The 14,284-nt window shown below is 42.7% G+C and overlaps 1 protein-coding gene across 4 annotated transcripts in view; it reads right to left on the minus strand.

Moving 5' to 3' along the window:
- Nucleotides 1-14,284, minus strand: part of LOC138300782 (cGMP-dependent protein kinase 2-like) — a 3,513,105-nt gene that overhangs the window by 2,834,693 nt on the left and 664,128 nt on the right. The gene's annotated exons all lie outside the window — the stretch shown is intronic.

Here is a 14,284-nt window from a genome sequence, read left to right on the forward strand (position 1 = left end):
TCCCCGTCATCTCTGCTGTAATGCTTCCCCCTCTTTGTGTGTTAGATGTGCTTCCTAGAGTAGGGCTATTTGGACACCGCTGCGTTTTAAGTATGAAAATATTTTATATCTTTTTGTTAGGGAGTATATACCCCAGACATTCCAGAACACAATTTTATATTGCTTCAGGCACCATGTCAGTGTGTTAGTCAGTGTACAGTCCTTCTGTGCCCTCCTAACTAGGTTTCCCAATAATAATGCCCAATTTAGAGATGCTTCAGTATCAGGTGTGCTACCTTCCCCAACAAACAATAACTCCCAACTCCCTTTCCCACAGACAAGAAGGAAACCCCTCCCATCCAAACTGAACCGTAACCAGCTATTCAAGACTGCCTTATGGGGAGACCTGTCATAGTGGTACCTGCGGCCAGGGACGCAGGCACCCATCCGACCTTCAATGCAAGTGGAATGTGAAGCATGGCAAAAGGAGTAGAGTGGTTATGCATTATCCTAAATAATATTCATCATAGAATAACACTACATGACATTTGCCTTGCCCTCATAAACATTCCCCCAGTAGCTGTAGGTGAGTCTTATAATATTTTCTTAGCTGTTCTAGGAGTGATCGCTGGCAGTATAACACTTGACCTCGCTGAAACCGAGGATCCAGGGTCTGAGTCGGATTCCTCTACTTCTTCTTTTGGTTGTTTAGATGGTGTAGACGGAATGGTACTGGAGCCACTCAAGGATGTCACTGCTTCGACTACTCTCAGCCTCTCACTATGCTTTTCTGTAGTTATGGGTGCTCCTGATGTCTTCAGAAGTTTTCTCCAGCGGGATCGTGGGCGCCGCCACGGTGGGCTCGCCTGGTTCCCCCAACTTGGCCCAGCACATGACTGTTGCTCAATCCATGCCCAAGTTTCCTGCGGAGACATAATGAACCAAGCTCCCTCCAGGATAACCACCCGTAGTCGTGCCGGAAACTGCATGGAGTACGATATTCCCATTTTCCATAGTCGTTTCATTGTTTCCATAAAAGCTGATTGTTGCCTCTGAACGTCTCAGGAAATGTCAGGAAAAATCATTATTCTGCTGTTCTCAAGGGTGATAGTGCCTAGTTGTCTGGCCTGTCTAAGGATATGGTCTCGATCCTTGTAAAATAGCAGCGACGCTACTACAGGCCTCTCTGGCATCTAAGGTGGCAATGGCCACACTGGGACCCGGTGCGCCCTTTCTAGTGCAAAAAAGGTAGAGAGGCCTGTTGGAACCACCTCTGTATGCAGCCAGTTCTCTAAGAATGATATCATGTCACTCACCTCCGAATCTCCAAAGGATTCATGGGAAATGTAGTCCCACCTCTCACCTCTCTCACTATATTCCTACATCATAGTCCAAATGACACAAGTGCAATCTTACGCAACACCTCCTGCTTTTATCATGATGCCCACAAACACCACACCTCCAGAAGGCTAGTGGGGAGTGTCATCTATTACAATCTCAATCCACTTTCCATGACCCTACTCTGTTGTGGACAAATAAGAGACTGGATCTAAAGCCCCATTCATCCCCTAGTAATGTCTCAATCCCACTTCTCATTTCTACTGAGACAGTAGCCTAGCCATCTGCATAAGGAAAATACAGGAGGATGCAAATAGGCGGGGAGTTGTATATATGGGGGGTATTAATATTCTTTTAGGGGAGTTCATGTCACAGGAAGCTTTACAAAAATCACAGTTATCATTAATACTATCTCCTGTATCCCCTAGGACAAAAAGGCATGATGATAAATCCTGCAATCAATTTTGTGTTCCGTTCCAATATTGTTTACCAATTCCATCTTTAAAGGCTAGTCCACAGTATCTCATCATTTAGATATACTATATGGGTTTTCCACCTAAAAAACAGTGTTGTTCTCTATCAAAGAGCAAGGAACTGTTCTTTTTAAAAAAGCAAGGAACTGATCAGAGGTTATACAATTTTTAAAATATGCCTTTGAATTGGCCACCAGTTGGTTTGGAGAGAGTACCCTACACATCTAATTTGGAGGGCAGCTAAACAGGCATGTAATAATAATAGAAATACACCCCTAGAGGATTACTTCTAGAAATCCACAAAAAGAATGAAATGTGTGTCAATAAGAATTGGCATATTTTGACTGTTAGTACTGTGAGTTTGATGAGACCTATGTTTGCTTTTTGATGAAGTAACAACTTACGAAGAATATTGTCATACACTTACCTGAATGAAAAGAAGAAGTACAATCAAGGAACATTGTGGTCACTTCCATGAGTACAAGGACATTTCTCTTGTGTGTCATGTAGTATGCGCAGAGAATAGAGATAGATTTGAGCCTTCAGAGACCCTGGGAAATAGGACATTTTAGTAATTGCAACACCAGTGGTGGAAGTTATCTGGTTAATTGCCCCTGTTGGCTCCCTTATCTTGGGATGACGACACGGTTTGTAGGGGTCTACGCTGGAAAGTTATATAAAAATAATTATTACACAGTTAATTATTAATTGTCAATTGTTGAATTGATTTTAAATGTGTAAATTATGGAATACCTATTTTTAAATGTATATTTTAGGTGCAGACTGCTAGATTTGTAGGGGTATAGGTTGGGAAGTTAATTAACAATTACATAACTCTTTATTCATTGTTAAATAATCATTATAATGAATAGTAATTATGTAAAATGCTTAATATTTTTAATTTTATTACATATATGTATATATCTATTTATTTATATATATACATATATATATATTAATTACACATTTTTGTGTCAAGAGTTTCATTTTTTCTCTACATTCAAATTGTTTTCTATATATGTAATGTGTTTGAATTGGAGTACTTTCTCTACTCTTGTTTTGACTGCAGTAGAAATAGTAAAATTAACCTCTTTGCAAGTTGACACTTTCCCTACTTTTGCACTGTTTGGAGCGGGAATAGTAAATTTCACCCCTCCAAAATCCAACAATGTCCCTGCTGTTACTAAGACTGGAGTGGGAAAAGTAAACTTGACCACTCATAAATCCAATGTTTTCTCTACTGTTGCACAGAGTGGAGTCAGAATAATACATTTCACCCCTCTGAAATCCAACGTTTTCCCTACTGTTGTACAGACTCAAGTGTGAATAATATATTTTTCCTCTCCAACATCAAACACTTTCCCTACTGTTGCATAAACTAGAGTGGGAATAGTATATTTAATGTTCTTACTCTCCAATATTTTTAGGAGTGTTGGCTAAATAGTATTCATAGCATTATTTTTAATATTTAATCATTTTTGTCATTATTTCACAGTGTATTTTAATGTTTATAGTATTTTTACCAAATGCTTTTTTGGGATGTTTTAATTTTTTTTAATGTTTTATATTTTAATTATTGTGCACATTAATTTGTGATTTTGTGTATGTATGTTATGTGTGTGTGTGTTCATTGTGTATGTATGTTATAGAATGCACCGCAGTGTCTGTTCCTAAGGTGATGTGCCAGGTCTAAGATGCGGGGTGCAGTGATGATGTGAGTTTGGTTGCCTCAAATCTGAACTACACAGTTGCGATGATCCACCGGTTCAAACAGCTTTGATGCATCTATTTTGCCCTTACAGCAGAAGATGTCTTGGTTCTGCTGGCGCAAGCAATATAGGTCTGCTATCAAGGGTCCAGGACTGGGATAGCACCACTTGTCAAGGTAGACTCACACATGGCAGAGCCCAGGTGCAGGGACAGGGTGAGTGGATGTTTTTCATGTCCCTGAGACTTCAGATCAGGAGGCCAGCCAGCTAGCATTTGGGGTCACTCTGTGTTCAAGTGATGCAGGTCCAGTCCTTGTTACTGAGGCAAGAGCAGCAGGGCAGCATAGAAAGGCCAGAGTCCAGTAAAGTATCAGTCCAACAGAGTGGCAGTTCATGAGCAGCACAGCAGTTCTTCCTGGCAAAGTTTTCACAGGTGCAGAAGTGTACTGAAGTGGTCGTGTTACAGGTCTATTACTTATATGCAGTTGGGCCTTTGAAATGGACAAAACTTCATAGACACCCCTTTGAAGTGCACAGAGGTCCTGCCCTGACTCCAGACTAACTACAGGGGGTATGCTGCCCTTTGTGTGAGAACAGGACACAGTCAATTCAGGTGTCTGTGAGACTGGGTCCAGCTCCTTCCTCCCACCCTATCCAGGATGGCCAATCAATGCCCTTCAGGTCACACCTAAGCTCCCATTGTGTGTGACTGTCTGTAGGGAATACACAAAGCCCAGCTATCACCTACCCCAGACAAATGATTAGAGACAGGGAGCAGGCACCAAATGGCTATAGAAAGAAAATACCAACTTTCTAAAAGTTCCATTTTTAGAATTGCAATTTAGAATCTCACTCCGCCATAATTTGTGGTTTTAAATTGTGATTCCAGAGATACCAAATTTGAAAAATGATTCTCTTCCAGATTGAAAATTACACTAATAAGAAGTAATAAGGTAATCCCAATGTATCCTATGGGAGAGATATACCGTGCTGTAGTGAAAACCAACTTTGGGAGGTTTTCACTACCAGGTCATGCAAAGCCTAAAAGTACATGTCCTGCCTTTTAAATAAATTGCACCCTGTCCTCTGGGTTGACCAGGTCCTACCTTAGGGATAACTTACATATATATAAAGGGAAGGTTTGGGCCAGGCAAAAGGGTTATCTTGTCAGGTCTACATGGCGATGTGAAACTGCACACACAGGATCTGCAATGGCAGGCCTGAGACACAGTGAAAGGGCTACTTAGGTGGGTGGCACAATCAGTGTTGCAGACTTGCAAGTAGCATTTAAATTACAGGGCCATGACCTGGGCACATGTAGTGCACTCCATGAGGGACTTATAGGTCAATTAAATATGCCAATTGGGGTTAATCCAATGTTACGATGTTTTACGGAGAGAGCACAATCACTTTAGCAGTGGTAACATGCATAGAGTCCTAAGGCCAAAACTTTGGGGATGATCCTGCAGAAAGTGCTAGGTCCAACATGAACCCCCTTCACTCTAAAGCCAGGGGAGACTAATCAATCCTTGATGGACTTTCCTAATAAGGTAATAGAACATGGCCAATGGCAGGGTCACTTGTTAGCTCTATGGCACTATGCACTGAGGTGTACCTCTCTGTCTATACTCTTCTGAGCCACTGAACTGACCCACAGGAACCTTTCTCCTCATCTGTGGACCCCATCTGTGCAGCACCTAACCCTAACCCACTCACAGATGCATCCCAGTAGGCAGATGGCCAACAAAGTGATGTGTCCCACTCCACCCCTTGGATCAGACTTCTGTCCCCAGCCTGAAGAAAATTCTATTCATCAGGACACAAAGCATCAGAGGCAACTGACAACTGTCAGTGCAGGAGGCAGGCCCCAGCTTCTCTTCCAATCTTGGAACTGGCAATGAGTTCCCCCTGGTCTCCTGAGGTTTCTCTTTCCTCTAAGGTATCCCAGAGTGTAGGACAGTAAGCCCAGGTGCTTTGCATCCTACTCTCCTATTCTACCTCTCACCAGTTCAGGGGTGGTAGCCTGAGACTTGTTCACTCAGGATCTGTAACCTGAGGCTGAACAGGAGACAGGGGTGAGTCCTCCCTCACATTCCCCTTCCATCTGAGCTCCTGAACCCTCCGCTTTGGAGTGGTACCCCTGGAAAACTGAACTGTCATTGTGTCCTAGGGGGATCACTCCTCTCAGTTCTAACACCGGGGGCAACTCATTCCGCAGAATGCAGTCTATGGGCATCTGGGGCCAACTATGATGATCCTTCTCTGGGCCACCCCCCTCCCACACAAGTGTGCGTAATTGGGTGTGTACATGGACTGGCCTCTCCTGTCAGACCTGTCTCTCAGATGACAGATGTAGCGCATGGACTCTGATGAACACCATCTCCAGTAAGACTCCTTCTCACTGTGGCAAGTAGCATATTACAGTATATTCAAAGATCAACTACCCTTTTCTACTTTTCGTGATTCCCCCTAGAGTCTCATGAAATTGTATCCTTTTTTAAATAAGAATTAACCATCTACTCATCACAGTATTTATCTCTTACACACTTCGTCTAAAAAAACACCACAATAAGCATTCCTACTCATAGAATGTATTGTGAATTCATCTACTCAGGGTAATTTTTACTGAAATCCCTGCAATCCCTGCAAGAGTCCCACAAGCAGCTCAGAGCAGGCGTTAAGAGGAGGCACTCCATTGTTTACATCAGGCCTCAATGGTCTTTGCAGCATTAGTGTTAAAACATTTGACGCTAATCCTGCAAAGCTCCGAACTAGCATAAAAAATGTTGAATCTAGTTCCCTAAATACCGCCATGGTGTTCTGTATCTTAGATGTGGCGCACACATGGTGGCGTTAGAGGGGCACTAAAGGGGGAAAGAAAAGCAGCGCTGCAATGGGGGCAGCACCACTTTTCTTATATCTGGCCCGTACATTTTCAAAAACTACTGAACTGATTGACACCAAATCACAAAAAAAACACACTCTGTGGACCAAGATCTATATTTCTGCCAAATTCAGTGTCATTCTGGTCATCAGTTTTTGCTAAAACCTGTCTTAAAGAAGTCTATGGAAAATGTATATTATTATATCTATTTATAAAGCGCGCAGCTACCAACAGGGTTTCCCAGCGCTAAGCATAGGTAGAGATGGCCAACTGCAGAATTAAAACAGCTAGGACTTCAGGTTCTTACAATAAAACAGTAGTCACAAAGATTCCAGGAGGTAGTTCCACAGCTTTGGGCCTAAATATGTGAAGAAACAACCTCCCATGTGAGCTAAGCAGATTCTAGGCACGGTGCACAAGGTCTGATTAAGTGATCTCAACATCCATCTAGGCTGGTAGGGTACCACCAAGTCCTGGATATATCGTGGGCCCAAACCATCTCTTGCTTTGTACATAAAACACAAGGCTTTAAATTGTAGTCTCTTTTTAACCCTGGCCAGCACCCTTGAAGTGTGTACTGTCTGCTGTGCAGACAGTGTGCATTTCAAGGGTGCTGGTGTCCCCTGCATGCAGTAGCATTGCAGCTGGCTCTATTATGACCTGGCAACAATGCTGATGCACCTTTCCCACTGCGTTGACCGGCAGAAACCTTGGTTTCCTCTGGTCAGCCCAGTGGGAAAGTCATATTGGGGCCTGCGGGGAGGTCACTGCGATGACCTTCGCGTCAGAACTTTTCAGACAGATGTTTCCATTCACCAAACTCATAATCAGCCCCTAAATATTCGTAACAAGCATTTTCATACCGACACTACCAATGCATTTTGACTCATGTCGTGCTCATGGTTGCCATGGTGGTTTGCAATCAATGAGTTTCCTCTTAATTGGTCAATTTGTACTTTCAAACACAAGAGGGCATCGTAGGATTTGTTGTCCACTGTCTTTGTAAGCGATCTAGAAATAAAACAGTAACTTGGCATTTCCGATGTAAAGTCAGACAGTATGACATAGCCAGTTTTTTATAAGGGCATTCGAAACTCAGAGAAATACATAATGTAATTTTTTACGTTGTTTCAAACTGTCATTTCAGCGCAGTGCTTGAAAGCAATCCTTTTGTCATTAAATCTCATTTACTCTTAGCGTACATGTTATAATTACCAATCCCATTGCCCATACATGCACAGATATTATAAATTATACTGCAAACAACTGCTGTTTATTTTCTTGCAGATATGTCACAATTCCCATTTTAACTCACCGTTTTGTATAGCAATTGAAAGTTCTTCCAAAATATAATAGAACTCTTCTGTTTTACTGGTTTTCTGCCCTCTTTTGGACAAACCTGGATGATGGTAATGGCGAGTGCTGCAGGGGTTGGCTGCTGAGCCTGGCCTATGGCCATGCCCTGTAGCCAACCATCCTGCAAGCACCCAAACCCAAGCCGTGTGCAGCATGAGGGTGGATGCAGTGGGTGTTTTGCTTTTTTCAAATTTTCTCTGGATCCACAGAGCCAACGCTTCAGCGGAAAGTACAGAAAAAAAATGTGACAATTCTTTACTCAAGAGTGGTCCCTAAGGGACCCTTCTATGTGTCCTATGGGGTCAGGGTACCTGTATCCTGACTGGCTATGTGCTTTTGCACCCCTCCTTTCCCACCCCCCAGCTGATGTGACAAACAAAATGACAGCCACAGCTTTTCTGTCAAGTTGTTGCCAGCCAATCAGGGCCTTGCTTTTCTCCCCAGATCTGTGGATCTGAGCCCGGAATCGCGGATACGAGTCCAGAATCACAAATCCGAATCAAAGAAGGAACCGCATCCCTATATATCTATATTTTGTAAACTCTAATTTCTCATAAACTACTGAATGGATTTACATCTAATCCAAAAAGAGTGCTTTCTGGATCACGAACTGGCTGGTGTAATTACCTCCAGCACTTCGGGTTGTAGTCATGTTCAAAATCCCTATAGGAAAATGCATGGGAAAAATGTGTTTCAGGACACCCCCTTTTTCTCTGCCCCCTCTTGGTGGATCACCTTGAAACTTTCAAGATAGCAGCTGAACCGACTGAAGAACACATTTTGAAAATTTCGCAACTGGTGCCAAAGTTATTGGCAAAACAAAAAACACTCTTCCTATAGAAACTAGGTCCTAATTATAACTACCTATTGGCAACGGCCAGTAGGTAATATATATACACACACACACCCACCCACACACACTTACACACCCAAATATATATATATATATATATATATATATATATGTATATATATATATATATATACTTAATACTAACCTGTAAAAACTTTTGAACGAATATGCTTTTGCCATTTATTCATTTACAATGAAATGAAATGGCAATCTGGAGAACAAAATCTAGCTTTCTGCCAAATTTGGTGTATTTCTGTCCAGCAGGCTGTAGTCGTGTTTAAAACTCCTGTAGAATTAACATGGGACACACACTTTTTTTGACCCCCTCCCTTCTTCTCTGCCCTCGCTTGACAGATCACCCTGAAAACTTCCATGTGCTGCAAGAATCGACGGCACATATCATTTGCCGTGGTTTGACGAATCTTCACAAAGTTTTCAAAAATAAATGTGCCGGTGATTCTTGTTGCATATGGAATGTTTTGGGGTGATCTGTCAAGCGGAGGCAGAGAATATAAATATGAATATATATATATATATATATATATATATATATATATATATATATATATATATATATATATGTATATATATATATATATAAACACATATATATATATATACAGTAGATTTTGAAACATTAAAGAAAAAACTAATTTGTATATGTAGGGACGCAAAGGCTCCAAAAACCTCCCGATCTTGTCCTGAGAACTGATTAGCTGCCAACAGTTCAACAAGGAATTGTTGCCAGCAATCTCTCTAAAAAATAGGAAAAAAATAAGAAAGGAGGCCAGGGTAAGTGCACCCTAACCACTAAGCTCTTGTGCTGGGGTCACAGAGGGAACCCCGTGGTCAAAAAAGCACTTTTTAAAAAAGAAATTCCACAAATTTGCGAAGGGGTCACAAATGCATGGTAAAAAATTCAAACTAAAAAAGTGTGGTCTCCTGCGCTTGTTTTAAGATAGCCTCTGGGTGGGCCACGTCCGGGGGGCCCACAAGGCTTACTTATGCCCCAGGGACTGAGACCTCCCTGGGTCTTAAATGAATAGTATGAAGGGGCTGCACTGCAGCTTACTTGAGTCTCCTGTACTTCTGAATAGTAGCACAAGATAGAACCTCAGTAAATGAGTGCTGAGGTGTGTGTTCTGAAAACTTCTGTAACATCAGAAGTGCCCTTATTTGTGACATGGTGTCATATTTGATATCTTCAGTAATGCCATCGCTAATGAACATAAAACGCAATTGTATGTTGGAACATTGACATGACCAATCTACAAACACTTAATACATCCTTTTATTTTTGGCCATTTCAAATATAGTATTCAAGTCCTACAAATATTTTGAAAATTGCAAATTTTAGTGAATATTTGTATGGGGGTTTATTTACTATTCTACAGGGAATCCTATAAATATTGGAGAAAGTCCGTGTATTGTGGAGTTAAAAACTTTAAACACCCAAACCCTGCCAAAAACCATTACCTACAAATCATTTAAGTTATTAATAAAAGCTAAAAGCATCAATTTATTTCAAATTTCATAACAAAAATGTAAACATTAAAATATTACTTGCAATATTAATAACAATATTGGTGAAAACTGTATTGAATACCATGATGTAGTGCACTATATTTTTAACACTGATTTCGTTTCTAACAAGTAAAAAACATTTAATTATCTTCGATATAATATTTTTCCAAACACAATATTTTGACCATTTTTTTACTACAATACTATTTTGGAGTCAATATACAGGTACAATAAGAAGCAGTAAAGGCCTCATTCTGCCATCAGTCCGGCGGAGACCATGTTTCTGCCGGACTCGTTACAAGGTTGCATGCCACCAACATAACCGCCGTGGTTGGACCATCACAGAATACCAGATGGAAACGAACAGAATAAAAGGAGACACTCACCTCTGGGAAGCCATACTCATCCAGAGCTACCAGAGAACCACTACTAGACGTCATGCTGCTGCTACCGCTCACTGAAAGACGACAGAACCATTGCTGACGAGGAAGACTACAACCGTAAGTACACACACTCACCTGTTACATTTGTAAAATCTCCAAATTACAACTGTTACATAACATACCAAAGGGAGGGGGGTTGCAAGGACTATACTAATATGTGACAGTACTGTGACACACACACAAACACACACATATACAGCAATAAACATACCCACACATACACAGCACACTCACTGCAGCCAGCACACAAACACACCACACATCAAGGGCACACACTTATGCACAGCAACACAGCACAGGGCCAGTCTCACCAATTCACATACAACAAACAAACTCGTAATGACAACACCACAACCACACAAATATGTACGCATGTCAAACACTGACAACTGACACTAGCCAGGAACTTCACACACATACAACACAATATACAACCATCTATGATGAAACACACACAAATACACCATCTTATAACCTAGCAATCGACATGCACGTCACACACACAGAAAGTACTTCAAACCTTTTATGCCATGCACAATACACAAAGACTCAAACTGGGTAAAAGCATTAAGCCACACAGCACTACAACAAACACATATCAACACTAACACAACACTCCATGACAACAACAAATCAGCTACATACACATACACATACCCATCACACAAAACACACACAGTTCCTGGAGGATAAAAGCACTGCACACAACGTCACAGACTGCTCAGACAATACCGGAACCATCGAGCAGCACACACACACACACACACACACACATACTGTCACACAACCAATGTCAGCCATCAACAACTCAAACCTAGGAAATGAAAGGCTAGACAAAGACTGAGCGTTAAAACCAACAACTGGCCAGTTTAACCTTTATGTCCTTAGCTGCTGCAAACAGCACCAAAGGTACTACATGGTGCCACACTTGACTCCTGACTGCCATCTAACCTCCACAGGTAGGGACATCAAGGGGACAGGCAGGCACCACAGGGATCCTTGGGAGGTGGTGGGGCTGAGCTTAGGCTTGGAAGGGGGTTAGGCTTTGGCTTTGGAGGGGGGATAAGCTCAGGAGGGGGGCTGATCTGTTTGGGAGGGATGGACTTCTTCTTAGAGGAACATGGGTGTTAACAGGGGGGTAGGGGAGGCTTTGGAGTTGAAAGAGATAGACCTGGGGAGGATAACAAACCTTTTAGGGGTGTCTGGGGAAGAAGAGTAGGGAAAAGGTCAAACTCAGAAAGGAACGTTTTTTGGACATAGGGGGTCAGTCATCTGAAGGGGGTTTGGGTGTGTAGGGGAGGGAGTGATTGTATGATGTGTTGGTGTGCATGTTTTGGGTGTGTGTTTGAGGGAGGTGTGCTTGTGGGTGGTGGGAGCCTGTTGGGTGGGTGAGTGTGGGCCTTTATATTTCTTGGTCTGAAGGGGTGGAGGTGCTAGGGGATGCTGTGGTGGGTGGGAAGGTGACTATCGGTTGGGGTGGTGACTTCAGGTATGGTGGATGTACAACATGTAGGCAAGTCAGTGATTGTGGGGTCTGCAGGTGTGGTTACTGGGGTAGATGTCTGAGGGTCGGCTGGGGGTGATGTCTGTGGGTAGGATAGGTGTGGTGGCTGGATCACTGAATGTTTGTATGGTGTCTACAGGTGTGACAGGTGTTGTGTTTGTGATGCTGGAAGTTGTGGGGGTGTCAGGGCAGGTTGTGACTGTCACTCTGTCTGCAGATGGATGTTGTCTGTGTGTGTGCGAGTGGTGTGTCTTGTGGTGCTTATGTTTGTCTGCACTACCCTTGGATGTTGAGGTGGATGCATGCCTGTCTGTGTGCTTTGGCTATGTTGTGGAAGGGGGGGGGGATTTGAACTGGGAAGATGAAGGTGGAGGAGGGACAGTAGACTAAGGGTGACTGGCTGCCATCAGTGTAGAGGTCAGAACCTGAAATTATCTCTGCAGGCCTGCCAGTGCACAGTGAATGGCCTCCAGGAACACATTGCTCTGTTGTATTTGAGTTGCCAGACCCTGGATGGCAATCACGATGGTCGACTGACCCACAGAGATCGACCTCAGGAGGTCAATAACCTCTTCACTGAGGGCAGCAGGGTTAACAGGGGCTGGGGCACAGGTGCCTTCGGCGAAGGAGATGGCTACCCTCTTGGATGGATGGGCACGGCCAACTGGGTGGGGAGCTAAGGGGAATGCAGTGATAGAATGGGGGGTGGTGGACAGATATGGTACTGGGGTGGTCCCTGATGGGTCTGCCATCACTACAGAGTAGCAACTGGAGGAGGATTCCAAAGACGATGTACTGGATATGGTCTCCCCCGTGGCACTCCCCTCGGTTTCCAGGCCACTGGGTTCCTCACTGTTCTCATGACTGGAGTTCCCATGGCCAAAAGCTTCCCAACTTGGTTGTGCCCCGTCTCCTTCGCCTGCCGGTGCTGATGCTGAAAAACAGAAAGTCAGGTATGGTAATCACATTCGCAAGATAATACTTCCATCAGACAGTACATTTAAGTCACATTACATCCTGGTCACCAATACCCCCAAGTAGTGGCAATAAAGTGCCAACATCATGTCAGTACAAATTTTGATGGATGTCTCTCATTATGAACATTGTCAAACATCAGCTATGCTACCTAACTGACACCTATATTACCATGAATGAAGTATATCAAATACACTAACCATACCATTACCATACCATTACAAGGTGACTTTGCCACATTATATAGGGTCCCTATCCACAACAACATGCACAAGCACCAATGAGGCAATAGTTTAGGAAAGTGAAATAGCTCAAAACTGATCATGAACACATACTCAACATATATACAAATATTTTTTACCTGATGTCATGTACTAGGCTATGACACGTTGGAAAGTAAAGGCAGGCAAGCCTGGTGTAGAAAAGCCAACCCTACTTCACTTCACATACTTATAAACCTACACAATGGACCTATTCAAACCTGTAAGACCTCAAATTGCCATACATTGGTGGTTAAGGTAAAGGAGTCAGAATACATGTCACACACGCATGCACCAATAATGATGCATCATGGATTGAAAAACATAGTGGACTAAGTCATCTAGGTCATTGTTCTTCAGACAACTTACATCATCTGTCAAGTAACGGACAAGTTGCATCTGACCTATGTCCAGCACACTACCACAAGATGTCAATCAGAGTGTACCAGAAATATGGACAGCTAAACTGTGCTGCAAGATGACAATCAGACCTACCTCATCATGCAATTATTCCATCTTTTACCCACTGACTGAGTGGGTACATCACTACACACACATCAGACCTGCCAAGCCTTACAGCTGTCTGTGGAGTATTCTGTGGGCCAAAGCACGTGTTGCTAACATGACAGACACACCTACAATGATGCAAGCCCCAAGCAAGCTCAGATATACTTACATCACTTCTTACATGTGTATGTGAACTATCACATCAGCACCATATAGGTATCCATGCCAACATTATTCTCCCAAACAGCCAGGGCTCATTTGCCACATCCTTCATAGCAAATGCACGTATACATAACAATTTGCAATGCTAAAACTTCCCTGAACCTTTCCAGTGATATATGATGTTGATACATGTCTGTCAAGTATGTACATGTGAATAGGCTACCATTGCCCAGGTGTAATGCCTACAATAGTATGCCCAAGGACAATGCTGTGTGGCCACTTTCCACTGGCAGAACATTAGCAAGGTTGTAACATTC

The sequence above is a fragment of the Pleurodeles waltl genome, chromosome 6, assembly GCF_031143425.1.
Source record: "Pleurodeles waltl isolate 20211129_DDA chromosome 6, aPleWal1.hap1.20221129, whole genome shotgun sequence".
NCBI classification, from domain to species: Eukaryota; Metazoa; Chordata; class Amphibia; order Caudata; family Salamandridae; genus Pleurodeles; species Pleurodeles waltl.